Here is a 15,684-nt window from a genome sequence, read left to right on the forward strand (position 1 = left end):
AAAGTGCTTAAAACACAAGTCTTTAATAATGATATTATTAAGTACTTAATGATATTTATATGTATATTTAAACATAGATTACAATTTGTTATATCTACCTACCTAATGGACACGAGTAAGGCTTGTAAATTAAGATTTATTAATTATAGAAAATCATTTAAAATGTAAAGATGTTGTAACTTGTAAGCATTGTGAATGTCTAGGTATTGGTAAGCAAATATTTTAATGCAGCATGAAAACTACCTGAAGTTGAAGACATCGGACTTAAATTAATTGACAAACAGATTTTAGATTATGGACTTTTATCCAAGTCAAAACAGTATTTTAAGTAATAAGTATTACACTAATGTGTATCTCTCCGAGAGACTGGGAAGGGTTCCTACTTCCTGTGGCATAAAAAGGAAACATGTTAAACCGCGTGCCAAAATAATCAATTTCACGAATATCAAGGGGTAGTTTAAAACAACAGTTAGGGAAATTTTGGAACAATATTTAGTGAGGGCTGGTCCAAGATGGCGACAGTAAAAAGCGTAAAGTAACAGATGATCCTCATTTAAATATCTGCGAGCGACGCTGGGGTGTGGCGCTAGACCACACTATGTGATTTATTTTTAACACTTTATTGCCCAAACTAAATTATGACAAAAATAACATTAATACAAAAGAAAGACATAGTTTGTACAAGAGGCGGCCTTATTGCTAAGCAGAAATCTACCAGCCAACCTGATGGGAAAGGTAATGAATGAAGTTTGGGATAGTGCAAAAAGAAGAAAAAAATAATAAATAAATAAAATGTAAGTATCAAATATGCCTACTACATAAATACATAAATTGATATCTTAGTACCAGTACATAGTAAGAATATTATGTGATTATCAGTTGAATAGCTATACGTCATGATATAAATCTATTAATTATCTCAAAATAAAAGGGTAATCTGTGGTTCTGTTGTGTCGTGTTGTCTAGTGACTTGCGTTTTCTCAATTGCATATTTACTGTTTGGATATTAATATTACTTTATGTACTACGTACGTAATAAAAACTAATGGTGGCGAGCTAAGTAGTAGTGTTTCAAAATGTAGGTGCGTTTATCTAGATAGCATGAGACCGTCCAAATTTGTGCTTTCTATAATATCTTCATTTAAAATATCTAAACAAAATCGGTCAGTGTGGAACGCCCAAAAACTGAGAGTCAATATAAAGGGATCAAGGCGGGCGAGTGACACTTAGCGACGATATTAGTGATAAAGGTCTGTTTTAATGTTACCAAAAACATGCCTCTTATTTACATTAAAATACCAAAGGTTATATATATATATTAATTATTTCCACGTGATTAACAATAATTGTTCATCAGTGACTCTTAAGTTGCAAAGTATAAATTCTTCCAAATAAAATACAATATTCATAATAGAATATTAATAAAGAACTGAATCGACTTTAGGATCTAGGTATAGTGTATGTAGGTATTAAGTTCAATGTATTTGTGACTAAATATACCTAGACAGATTGTGTCAAAAAGGGAGAATAAATAAAAAGACAAAATAATGCAAAAATATATAATGAAAAAAATTCTACAAACAAAGACTTACGAAAGGCACAATGGTCTTAGTTCTTTATAAATAGAAAACACTCTGTACACAAGACTTGCAATGGTCGCCCTATGTTGTCGCTTAACCTAACTTAAATCTTAACTTATTGTCGCAAAAACTAAACTCCCACAACTTAATTTTATTGTAACGAAAAAGTGATATATATAGTCTATCGTTTTGCACACATTGGTTACACTTACACGTACTCTTAAAAATAACACCATTGTTTTAAAATATCTGCTTTTATTCTGCGTTTCCGATGGCTTAGATTTTAACTGAAACAAAAAAAACACGATTAATAAAAAATATTAATTTTAGATTACCTATGACAAACCAACAATTTAAATCCATGCAATGTTTTATACTATGTGTAGTGATGTTTCCCTGTGGTATAAATATAAAAGAATAGAAATATGTACTTTTAATTTGCCACCATGAATAACTAAAACAGACTATAATAACTGACCGGTTGGCTTGGTTTGCAGTGGCCCTGCCTTCCAAGCCAGAGGCCGTGGGTTCGATTCCCACCCGGGGCAAATATTTGTGTGATGAACCTAGATGTTTGCTCTGTGTCGGGGTGTTAATTATCTATATAAGTATTTATTTTCAGCCATCTGGTTACCATAACACAAGCGAAAGCTTAGTACTTATGGGATCAGATCGTACCGTGTGTGAAAATTGTCCTGAAATATTGATTTATTTAAATAAACGATGTATAGTGTAACTCACAAAGCGCTATCTGTGCGCGGCTCGCGTGGAGCGGCGACAGCGGCGCGGGCCAGCGGCGCGGCCGGGCGGCGTGCGGCACACGCCGGCGGCCGCCGCACCGGTGCGCGGGCCTGCGCCCGGGGGCAGGGCCCAGCCTGCCTGCACACACATACCACCAAATAAAGATAAAGATGCAAGGTAAATACAATGAACAACGTCGAGACATAATATGTTCTTGTCTATTTATGACCGTGCCATCGTTGCATAACCTATATTTTATAAATTACTAGCTGTGCACCGCGGTTTTACCCACGTGGCTCCGCTCCTGTTGGTCTTAGCGTGATGATATATTATAGTCTATATTGTAACCTTCCTCGATAAATGAGCTATCTAACACCGAAAGAATTTTTCCAATCGGACCAGTAGTTCCCGAGATTAGCGCGTTCAAACAAATTAGTATACCGGTAAATTTAATTTATAACTGGATACAGCCTGGTGATAGACGGACCGGCAGACACATCAAGTGGTCCAATATCAGTAAAATATATTATGAAAGAACGCATGCAATGGTCGACTTTCAGTAACCGCAGCATGCACTATGCAGTATGATTGCCAGTTACTAACAAAAATTAAAAACTAATTCGAAAATTATTTTTAGGTTGGCAAACGACAAGCTAAATTACAGTATAGGTCATTAAATAAATACTGTATGGTAACAAATCAGCGATATATACACGTCGCCATCACAAGGTGTACAAGATGGCGGACGTTGAATTAGCACGTGTTATAACCAAAAACTCATGTTGAATTAAAATATTAATGTATTATCAGGGATGTTACAAAAAGAATTCACATCCCATGCACTCAGCCAGTCAAAAATAAAGCAATGGGGACCTTTTATAATACAAGGAATATATATTTTACTCACCTCCCAGATGCAGGCCACATTCACAGGTACCCTGGCCCACTGAAAAGAAAAAAATACGATTAGTTATTTATTTAATTAATAAATACATCATGGAGATCGTTGGGCATATGCAACTTATCTAGTCTATACTAGCTAAGAAAGTTAGGTTAGGTTAGCCACTTGGCCACGTGGTCTAAAATTTAACCAAAATTAACACCCTTTTGAGAAATTTACTGAAACCACGTATAAGATTTGCATACAGTAAATAATTAAATTGTAATAGAAAAGAAGGAACCACGATTTAGATAAACCACGTGTATGAACAAAATAACGTCAAGTTATCGACTCCACAGACAATGGATGTAAATCTTAGTTTAAATTGCAGAAAAAGAGATTAAAATAATAAAAAAAGATTATGCAAAAGGGGAAATAAAGCAAAAAAGGAAAAATAGATAATACAGAAAAAATTAACAGAGTTTTTACTTACGTCCTGTGACAACACCGAATGCGAATTGATTCTGTGCGCGTGCGCTTTTATACCTTATGCAGAATATTATCGTTATGCAAAACGGTGCAATTAAATTTTTAAAAATTAATTTAATTCTTTATTATTGTTTTAAGGATAAAAATATAAATCCATATGAAATTAAATTTAATTTCTGAAGCGCTTTTAAAAAAATCGTCACAGATATTCTATAAAATTAAATCCTAAGTTTATTGATTGCTTTAATTTACTTTGAATGCATTATAAATTGAATTCACTGTTAAAATGTAGAATGTTAAGTTGGAATACAATTTGTACCAGTACCTATAACTCTTTCATTTGTAAAAATATTTATACAAATTTTCATATTATTCTTTTTATATTCATTTTAATTTTAAGGTAATGAAATAAATGCCTTCTTACTTACAAAATATATGAATGATAGCGTAGTCAATAGTAATGTCTCTCTCCATAATACACGGGTACCGCCATAAGGAAGATACCCGGTCCTTTGGAAGGCTTACGTGGGGACACAGGTCCAACACGCAGAGGCCCTTTAGAGAATTTAATGTGTTGTGGGACACCAGCCGCAGCCTGCCACTATAGAGATACAGCCCTGGGCAGTCCGCGGCCGATATAGGATTATTGCAAAGTATAGGAATTACAAATCTGGGCTGGAAAGGGTGTGTTCAAGGGATTGGTAGGTTGGGTCTATGGGGACTATGGACGTCTGCCTTTTCAATATTAAGAATTGAAAATAATGGCAGACGGTGACAATCAAAGAATTCTACTTAATAACATTTACCCGCAAATAATACCTAACTATAAAAAGCAAAAACAAAAAAAATGACCAGGTCAAAACTGATTGAAATATTAAATTGTAAATATTAATATTTTCAACCAATCTAAACACATTTTTCACTTACGCATGTATTCATCGCGTTTATTAGTACGTCTTTCTAGAATTTACGAAGTACCCACATGTTTTTGATAATTTCCTTCACGTGTTTTAATAAATGCATTGTCATGTTTTATCTAAAAAAGTAAAAGGTTATTTTACGAATAAGTTTTCGTAAATCTTGTTTATGTTTCTTCGTGCTAAGGAAATTGAAATCTTTTTCGGTCTGTTATGCTGTTTAGCAAAACAGCAGAAACGATTTGGATGAAGTTTGGAATGAAAATAGTTGAAGGTCAAATAGGTAAAAGTACCTATGTTAAAAAATGTTCAAAAGCCATAGAAATAAGGGTGATAGTATTTTCCACTGGTTTTGTCTGCAGATCAAACTGCGGGACACAACTTGCTTCAAATAAATTGAGAAGTTTATTGAATTTAATTAAATTGAATTGAAACATTCTACCGCTTCTCAAAATATATATTTGGTATATTTTTTTCAGAACCATTTTTCAATGTGCAATTTTATGCAATGTAATAAATGTGTATTTTCATAAAATATAATTTGTCTGTGTTTGTGTGAAAATATAGTTTGTGTTTGTACGGTCTACCAAATTATATCAAGTTATTTTTTTAGTTCTCATAAAAATCATTATTTAATGTTATTTTAATTATTAAATCTGTTCTAACATGTAAATTTACAGACAATATTATTCATAATTTAAAAGTAAATGTTGCAAAATGTAAATGATGGTATTCCATAGCTTAGTTCTATATATAGATACAGATAGATGGTAGATTATAGAAATCATTGATTTATTTAACCTAATAGATGATAATTAGATTATAGGATTATAGTAATGTCTTTATTCTATACATTGGCAGACGTTTTGATAAATAAAGTTGGAAAATATTACATAGTATGTATAACAAGGTTTTAAAGATTTTATTTGTTTTTAATATATTTGCTGTTTATAACACTTTGCAAAATATATATCTTTAAGTTACTATCTATTAGGTAAATATAAGCTATAACTACGTATTAAAATTAACAAATAAATAGGAAACAAAAAATACTTATTCCATAAATACAGCCACTAAAGATAAGTAACAAAAGCAATTCGCTAAAGAGAAACGGCTCCAGATTCCACCATTTTGTTTTTGCTCGGTAAATTTAATCTGGCAAGCTTCCCATCTACCCACCACCCTGGGAAGTTTATATAACTGATGGAGATTCTAGTATTTTCCTAGAGGCGTGGTCTGGCTAACCACGCCCAGCCGACTGGGCAGGGCCAAGTTTTCATACGAATCGGTAGAAAAAATTCCTTCATTATTTGAAATAATGTTTAAGTGGAAACTTAGATTGGAATATTCGTTTTATATGCAAATGGGAAGAATTTTTGTTATTAATATGAAAATGCTTTTGATCGAAATGTTTCAGTTTTAGTGCTATTTTCTGCTTATGGATTTCTGAATAGTTACGATGTACGATATATTTTTAATTTTTATTCAAAATTAAGATTGGTTTGCCTTCATTGTTCACATATTATCTTTTTGCTGCTTTGATCAGCTCTCTGCAGCAGGAATTAATCTGCTGAATATCATGCAGAGTTAAATTTTCTAAGTATTCAAGTAAGTGGTTAACCTTTGGAAATACTGATATGGTCTAGGAAATTATAACACTAACAGAAAGTGACAATACCTATTCAGGAGTGACATAGGCTACCTATTTTTTCTATCCCGGTTCAACTCGCGAAAAGCCGGCGGCTACTTAGGTACCTATAATAATAAAAATAAAGGAACTATGTATATAAGAGAGTAATTTTCAATTTTGAAATGTTACCTATACCTATGTTCATAGGTATAGGTAACACAAATAATTTGGCTAATTGTTTGGCAAGTTGGTAGGTCACACAACTTGCCAAACAATTAGGTGGCATAGGTACAAATTTTATATTTGCTCAACCAATTCAAATTAAAAAAATTATCATTTCTTATAAATAATTCAAATTCAAAATCTCTTTCTGTTAATTGTTACTAATCTTCTTATATATAAAAATGAATCGCAAAATGTGTTGGTAATCGCATAACTCGAGAACGGCTGAACCGATTTCGATAATTCTTTTTTTATTATATTCCTTGAAGTACGAGGATGGTTCTTATGAAGAGAAAACGTAAATATGTACCACGGGCGAAGCCGGGGCGGACCGCTAGTAATATTATAGAGAGGAATACTTTGTTTGTTAGTTTGATTGTAATGAATAGGCTCATAAACTACTGGACCGATTTTGATAAAATTTGGCACAGATAATCTTTAGACCCTCAGAAAGAACATAGGCTACCTTTTATTGCGAAATATGTACCACGGGCGAAGCCGGGGCGGACCGCTAGTCTTCTTATATATAAAAATGAATCGCAAAATGTGTTGGTAAGCGCATAACTCGAGAACGGCTGAACCGATTTCGATAATTCTTTTTTTATTATATTACTTGAAGTACGAGGATGGTTCTTATGTAGAGAAAACGTAAATATTATGTACCACGGGCGAAGCCGGGGCGGACCGTTAGTAATTTATAATATAAGTTAATTTCGATGAGTATTGATACCTTATTTAAATGATTATATTATCTATTGCCATTACAGTTTACAGTTACATATATAGGTAATTATATAAATAGATTACCTACCTACCTAACTGCTGCGTGCAATACAATTTTCACTTATATTGTATTATATTTTATAATAAGTAATCTATTGTTTGACCTGATTTTCGTGGATAGAAACCATTGAATATAGGTATTTATTAAGTTTTACAGTTTATTTCATGTTTACAGTTTATCGGTAGCTACACTGATTGTAAGGTCTTTTATACAAAATAGGTATGAAAATTTCACTTGTTTGTTATTGCGTTACAAATTCTACGGATTCTATGGACAAAATGTTTTTAAATTAACTGAATAAGTAAGAAGAAATCATCAAAAGCGTTCTATTCAAACTGGGACCAAACAAATGCTAATTTTTTAACTACTCGACATTTTTCGGTCCTGGCAGAAACAAAAAGAGGGAAACAGACGGTGGTAAACAAATGGACACATTTCTTTAATAAATTATTTAGAATAATTATGTCTCTGTTTTATGTACTTATTTTACGCTTTAAAAAATAATAATAAATATAACATTTAATAAGTACTTTCTTATGCCTACACTATCTACCATCGTGTTTTCGATCGATCGTTATTTTTCGTAAGCTTACCATTGTTAAATTTAGTTTTGTTAAATTGTTTGAATTTTAACTTCGTTTTAACAGTTAAACCGAAATTATAATTCAAAAAATATAAAATGTAACATATTTTAGAAAACCACAGGTATCATATTTCATTATTAATATAAAATAAAACCATTGCACACACGTTATCATCAAATAAAGATTAAAATACGCGTACCTTCTAATATAACCACGAGTGTACAAATTCCCTCACAAAGTGAAAAACACAAAAAGGAAATTCGGGGGAAAAAGGACCGCATCCTTGTTTATTGTTTTAGATACAGACATATTTTATTTACTAAGTGGCTGTTTTAAATAAAAACGCTGTTAGCTAACGTTAAAAAGTAAAAATGCGTACTTTGGAAGATTTATTCTGCACTTTTATCTTTGTAGTGTTTTGTCTTGATGCTAATGTTTTATTTTAATGTGTATTAAAATGATAAATTGAAGGTAAATGTGCTAATAAATGTGTAGTGAATAAATGTTGTTAGGGTGTTAATTATCCTTTGAATTTATAATTAGTTTTACCTGATAAGTTTGTTCATCATCAAATCCAGTCCAGTCCTATTTCTTTCACCTGATGTCTTATGTACCAAGATATGTTTCGTAAAATATAATATGAAAAATTAAAACAGCAAAGTTAAGCAAACCATAAGCTTTATCTTTGCTAAAGCAAAGTCATTCTTTGGTCGTGTTTCTTTCGGAAGAATTCTAACAAATACCCGCGGCCCCATCATTAAAGCGGCTCGACGGAACACAGTGGGGTTTTAAACGGTAAGAATCCGACATAACCCACGGCTCCTTCCCCGGGGGCCGTGGGTATCTTTGGAAGATTTCCCCACTATAAAAAAAAGGTATTATAAATCCGAATTTTTACATATATGACTACTCATTATGTAAAAATGCAGATTATGATAACGTTATGGTATGATTCTTGTAGCTTGTATAAAAACTGCGGAGCCGATTACAGATGGAATAAGATTACAACATTTTAATCTTTCTTTATTCTATGGATTTTAAATAAGATTAAATAAGATGTATTTGCACGCAGATATCACAGTATTACAAGATATTTAGTCCATTGAATGAGTCCCTCCAAGGGGGGTCTAGAGTGCGTGAGTTAGTAACGTAAGATGTTTCTTCGGAAACATGTCAAGAGTCCCTAGGTAATAAACATACTAAAACCCCGGGCCACTAGGAGGAGCCCCGGAGTGGGGGGAGGGGGGAAATGGGTCCATTTTTTCATTTTTCGCTTAAATCTCAAAAACGGTACATGTTAGAGAAAAACTTTCAAGGAAAAGTTGAAAGGCCATAAAATTATCTACAAGTTGTACCTGAATCATTTTTTCCTATATCCTACCGTTTCTGAGTTATACGCAGTGAAACATGATTTTGGCTCAAACAATTTCCACATCAATCGATCAAAAAATATTTCTTTCTTCCAAAAAACTAAAATGTGCAACTTGTGACCGATACTGATAAATTGCTCTTAATTAGGTCTATAATTGGTAAAATAAACACATTCCTCCATGGAAGCCTTTAGGAGGAATCGATTGTCAAAATATTATATTATGGTAGTTTGAGTTGCTGAACTTGATCTTTTTATTTTTTTTCTTTCAACAAACTCAAAAGTGCAACTTGTGACCGGTACAGATAGATTGCTCATAATTGGGTCTATCATTGATAAAAATACCAGATTCCACCACGGAGGCGTTTACGGGGAATTGAATTTTATTAGGGTAGTTACGATACTTCAACTTTTTATTTTTTTTCTCCAAAAAAACTCAAAAGTGCAACTTGTAACCGATACTGATAGATTGCTCTTAATTAGGTCTATAATTGGTAAAATAAACACATTCCTCCATGGAAGCCTTTAGGAGGAATCGATTGTCAAAATACTATATTAGGGTAGTTTGAGTTACTGAACTTTATCTTTTTATTTTTTTCTTCCAAAAAACTCAAAAGTGCAACTTGTGACCGGTACTGATAGATTGCTCTTAATTAGGTCTATAATTGGTAAAATAAACACATTCCTCCATGGAAGCCTTTAGGAGGAATCGATTGTCAAAATATTATATTAGGGTAGTTTGAGTTACTGAACTTGATCTTTTTATTTTTTTTTCTTCCAAAAAACTCAAAAGTGCAACTTGTGACCGGTACAGATAGATTGCTCATAATAAGGTCTATCATTGATAAAAATACTAGATTCCACCACGGAGGCGTTTACGGGGAATTGAATTTTATTAGGGTAGATACGATACTTGAACTTTTTATTTTTTTTCTTCCAAAAAAACTCAAAAGTGCAACTTGTGACCGGTACCGATAGATTGCCCATAATTAGGTCTATCATTGATAAAAAAACCAGATTCCACCATGGAGGCGTTTAGGAGGTATTGAATTTTATTAGGGTAGTTACGATACATGAACTTTTTAACTAACTACCCTAATAAAATTCAATTCCCCGTAAACGCCTCCATGGTGTAATCTGGTTTTTTTTATCAATGATAGACCTAATTATGAGCAATCTATTTGTACCGGTCACAAGTTGCACTTTTGAGCTTTTTGGAAGAAAAAAAATAAAAAGTTCATGTATCGTAACTACCCTGATAAAATTCAATTCCCCGTAAACGCCTCCGTGGTGGAATCTGGTATTTTTAGCAATGATAGACCTAATTATGAGCAATCTATCTGTACCGGTCACAAGTTGCACTTTTGAGTTTGTTGGAAGAAAAAAAATAAAAAGATCAAGTTCAGTAACTCAAACTACCATAATATAATATTTTGACAATCGATTCCTCCTAAAGGCTTCCATGGAGGAATGTGTTTATTTTACCAATTATAGACCTAATTAAGAGCAATCTATCAGTATCGGTCACAAGTTGCACATTTTAGTTTTTTGGAAGAAAGAAATATTTTTTGATCGATTGATGTGGAAATTGTTTGAGCCAAAATCATGTTTCACTGCGTATAACTCAGAAACGGTAGGATATAGGAAAAAATGATTCAGGTACAACTTGTAGATAATTTTATGGCCTTTCAACTTTTCCTTGAAAGTTTTTCTCTAACATGTACCGTTTTTGAGATTTAAGCGAAAAATGAAAAAATGGACCCATTTCCCCCCTCCCCCCACTCCGGGGCTCCTCCTAGTGGCCCGGGGTTTTAGTATGTTTATTACCTAGGGACTCTTGACATGTTTCCGAAGAAACATCTTACGTTACTAACTCACGCACTCTAGAACTTTTTATTCAATGGACTAATTGTAATACTGTGTAGATATGCTGAAGTATTTAAAGAAATGCTTTCAAACTGATCTATGCAGAATTATAGATTTCTTTCCTCACCTTATTAATGTATAGATGTATACAATGTAGTGTTAATGACAGCTAGTTAGGCCTTCTATATATTATTTCTTATACTTTTTGTACACAGAAGAGAAAATACCAGTATTGCAATGGCGTCAGGCTGTCGTGATCAGCCGATAATCGCGCCTCTGTGCAAACAGACGCCTGCGATGTGAAAGATTGCCTTTATCGATTTATACAGGATGCTACGAATATGAGAAATTATATGGGAAATAATTTAATTACGGAGCTGACAGTGTAGGTACCTACTTAGAGTGAAATAAAATAGTGCTGGGCAAGATTTTTCACACGCACAATATTTTTAATGTACTACATATAATATATGTATAGTTATAACTTTATAAGCTAGCAATTCATGTAAGTATTATTTCAATTGAGGTAATGAAACGCATGGTATGGTAAATTTTTAGTAGGTTTTGACATGCGATCTTATTTCAAGACACGAATTTACTTAAACCAGGTCTAAAACGTGCTGTAGCCATGGTTTAAGACCCAAGTTAAAGTCTTATTACAAAAAGTTTTGTGGAAGAGATCGCTTTATTAGCGATAAGATCGCCTGTTGTGCTCTTTTGTTGACAGATTCTTATTTGTGCTTTTAATTGTTAATTAATGTGTTTGTTAATTTTGAATTCGATTTTGGAAATACAAGCACCCTGTATAACTAAATGACCGTGGGAGCCGGTAGCAGCGTGTGCTATCAAACGCCGCGGGCAAACGCCACAACCTGTCATTACTCTTAGATCCCGGCTTCATGTGAAACATCTTCACTCGTTAGCTTAACTATCTGTAACTCTACATCAATTCCAACCTAAACCCTTTAGCTTTAGTGGTGATTTTCAATTAACTTGAACATTGGCCTTTTTGTCCGGAAGGTAGTTTATGGCAGGGTTTATTTCCCAGGCCTAATTAGCGGCTTTTTTGGTCGTAGCATTAATTCAGTAATTCCTATAGATTGAGAATAACGATTCGCAAATTCAATTGAGCTTATCCAACTTAAGGGTACAGCTTCTTTTCTGCGCTTAATGAATTATTGTAAGTTTTACAAACATTTGACTAAGTTTCATAATTATATAAAACTGCATGTGAGAAAGACAACGGCGAGAGAGACGACAGAAGGTGAACTTTAGACTGACTGTTTTATCTGGTCCAGTTGCTAATTATCGATTAACACCGGATAATTAAAAAAAACCCAAATCGCCTTCAAATTGTCAGAACTATTATAGCAAATTGAAATTAAATAGAACCACAGAAAGCATCTGTAGATTTTAAATAAAAGAAAGATTCAAAGATTCAAAAGTTGAAAATGCAATAGATTTTTATCTACTTCTACTACATACTACTTTCCACTCGCAACAAATGAAAGTACAGTTTAGCCATAATATCTTCATAGAGAGGTTACATGCTTAAAAACGTCGACTAAAGTGAATTAATCGATACGGACTTGAAACATATGTCAATTTTAAAAATCATCAGACTAACCCTGTCCCAGTAATATATTTTCTTTCGTAAATTTAAGGAGCCAAAGCTTATATCTACATAATTTTGAAAAATTGCTTTTATTCAGGTGTAGGTACTTTTATAGCCTTATGGATAATTAAAAAATTAATACATAAAATTCTGTTTTACTATAATCACAATTCACAACCCATATATTAATAAATGGTGATATTTATTCACAAGTAGGTAATCATTGCTTTCGATGTCTCTAGTAGGTATTTAAAAGAAAAAAAGTTAACTGACGTAACATTTTAACGACGTCAGTTCTTTAAATCAGAAAAAAAATTACATCGGTCAAAAAGATCAAGCTATCTTGTACAGGGTACATACTATAATGATTTATCTAGTTTTATGATTTTTAAAGTAAAACTTTTATTACATCGTCTCAAACTTTTTGGTCTGTGTAGCGCATGTCGCGTGACGGTCGGCTGCCGAGTAGGTATACCTAAAGCAGTGTTCGGAGTCATTATCGTACAAATACGATAATTTTGTGCCTAAGTTTCACTTTTACCGTGGTTTCATAAAACCACACAACATTTTTTTTGTAATCCATGTAAATGTTTCCATCAGTAGGCAGAAGCAAAAAAATTGATATTTGAAATTATTTTGTTATTATACATGTAGGCAACACCAGATTGCGAGGTAGTTATACATGATTGCTGTTCGTGTAAGTGTAGGCGCTAGTATTTTAAATGTCATTCAAAATGAATTAAAATTATTCAAAGACTATGTACCAGAGGTTCAAATAAGAGTTTAAATATTGATAATATGAAAGATTATCTAATATTATTTATATTAGAAAATCGAGGATACAATCAATGCTGGTATAAATAAGCTATATGTTAATATTAATCAGACTAATTATGGTTTTCTGTAGTTATTCATTTTAATTCGTAAAAATACGTACCTACTTAATTCTGCTTTTGTAAACACGCAATTGATTTCAGTCCGTAATTTCAAATGGAATACACAGGTTAGCCCGTAATTTCACCCCCAAATGGTCGTTAAAGAAAATTCAACGAGGTAAAATCGGAAAATTTGAATATTTAGCAATACGAGGTGCGAACAAAACTCCCACTATCCACTGCTGTCATACATATCGCGTCACGTTGACATGTTATTTTCTGCGTCGTTGCGCGACCCTATTTCGCAAAATCTACATCTTTCCAAAACAAACCTTATTACAACCGCTTAGAGTCCATTTCCCTGTACACTTGTAAACTGCACTAGTTATTTCTGCGATTTGGTATTATGAATGGTAGTATCTTGTGATAGAGTTCATTTTGGCTTGCAGATGAAAAGTCAAGTGTGGTGACATGCTATTTGTGCGTTTGAAGTGAAAATGATATGACTGAACGTGTTGTTAATGCTATAGGTGATGGGAATACTTTTTTGTGACCTAACTTTATCGCATTAGAAACGTAAAAAATAACATTTAATAATACTAAAATTTCCTACCCTCAAATAGTTAAAATAATACGACCAAATAGCTAAAATGATGCTTATTAAGAATGGCAGTTTCAAAATAATTTTATTGAAATAAAATATCAACGTACCTTACTTACCTTACCTTTGACGTACCTACTACCTACATGTCACTGGACTTTGGCAGAATCCGTATTTATTGGGATCGGGAAGGCCAGAGACCTTAGAGCATTAAACAGAGACACAAAAGAAGATGAAGTAGAAGTAGCCCCAACTATTAATTAAATTGTCTACTTAGGTGTAGATTAAACTCTTAATTACTTAAATAACGTATCTACGTTTTTGTAAGATGATCGAATTAATTAAAGTTCGATAATTATTTTAAGAACCAACATTGTTCATCTTTATTTTGAAACAAATATGTTATATTCGTCTTCAGGAGCTTAATTTTTGCACGCCTCATAAGCGAAGCGTTGAGGTGGGTACTACTGTCACTTCGCGCAAAACATCTGATTTTTCAAACTTAAAATGTCTTTATGTATCATACATTGCACTTGTAAGATAATACATACACACACATATTAAGAAAAAACACTATTTTTAACGTTCATGATATTTTTGATGTCATTTTTGTTATTTAAACTAGTTAAAAAACAGTTTAAAAAAGTTCTGTCTTGGACGTCCGTGTGTCTGTATGTGCGGATCCTTTTTCTTGTTAACACGATAGCGACCGAAATACTTTACTAATCGAGTCTTTTTTTTTCTCTTACGCTTGAGTATGCTCAGGAATAGAACCCTTTCATTTTTCAGGGTCTGATTCGATGTGGTTTAATTGTTATTAAATAAACAAAAATAATAATTAATAAATATTTATTAAAAAAAAATTATGAGGCGTGCACTTTTGGATTTTCCAAATTATTTTTTATATATCTTTTTACCTATCTCCTCCTCATTTCTCTTCCTCTTCATTCTAACACCATGACTAATCTAGCTAACATAAGTACTTACTAGGTACCTACATTTAAAAATAATATTATAAGTAGGACTACAATATGAGTGCAAGCATGTTTCTAATCATTAAATATGTATTATAATCTCACATTCACGAAGATCAAAACAAATGCAAAGTTATTCAAACCAAAACTCTTACAATCGTATTAGAATGCACGCCACCTAGTGGCAATACTCACACATCATTCTGACAACTGCTGCAATATGGCCGCTTTCCCGCCGACATCTCGCGCAGATCCCATTGCACTAAACTTGCATTCCACAACACACCGCACAACCCACAACACCATAATTAACGATAATTACACAACCATAACTCGATTAGCTCCATGTACAAACATACGCACAATTGACCACATCACTCAAACTCGAACGCGACTATTCACATCGGTAATTTGAATTGATAATTAGTTATTTAATTACTAATTAGCATAACGGAGCTATGCCTTCAACGACAGCAGATCGTCGAATGAAAAGCTCCACCATGTTGTTACTGAATTTTATACTCCATCCCAGGCACCAGAGCCTCCAAGTTTGCCTC

At 33.0% G+C, this 15,684-nt stretch overlaps 1 long non-coding RNA gene across 1 annotated transcript; it reads right to left on the reverse strand.

Moving 5' to 3' along the window:
• Positions 1-1,545: 1,545 nt before the first annotated feature.
• Positions 1,546-15,344, reverse strand: LOC149484953 (uncharacterized). Its single transcript, XR_016316316.1, has 4 exons — positions 15,323-15,344; positions 3,229-3,267; positions 2,322-2,459; positions 1,546-1,867 (listed from the first exon to the last, which is right to left on the reverse strand). It is a non-coding gene; the product is annotated as an uncharacterized LOC149484953 (long non-coding RNA).
• Positions 15,345-15,684: the final 340 nt, after the last annotated feature.

This window comes from Colias philodice, chromosome 11 (genome assembly GCF_061535455.1).
Source record: "Colias philodice isolate Cphi_HAF_F1 chromosome 11, ilColPhil1 Martin Lab GWU primary, whole genome shotgun sequence".
NCBI lineage: Eukaryota > Metazoa > Arthropoda > Insecta > Lepidoptera > Pieridae > Colias > Colias philodice.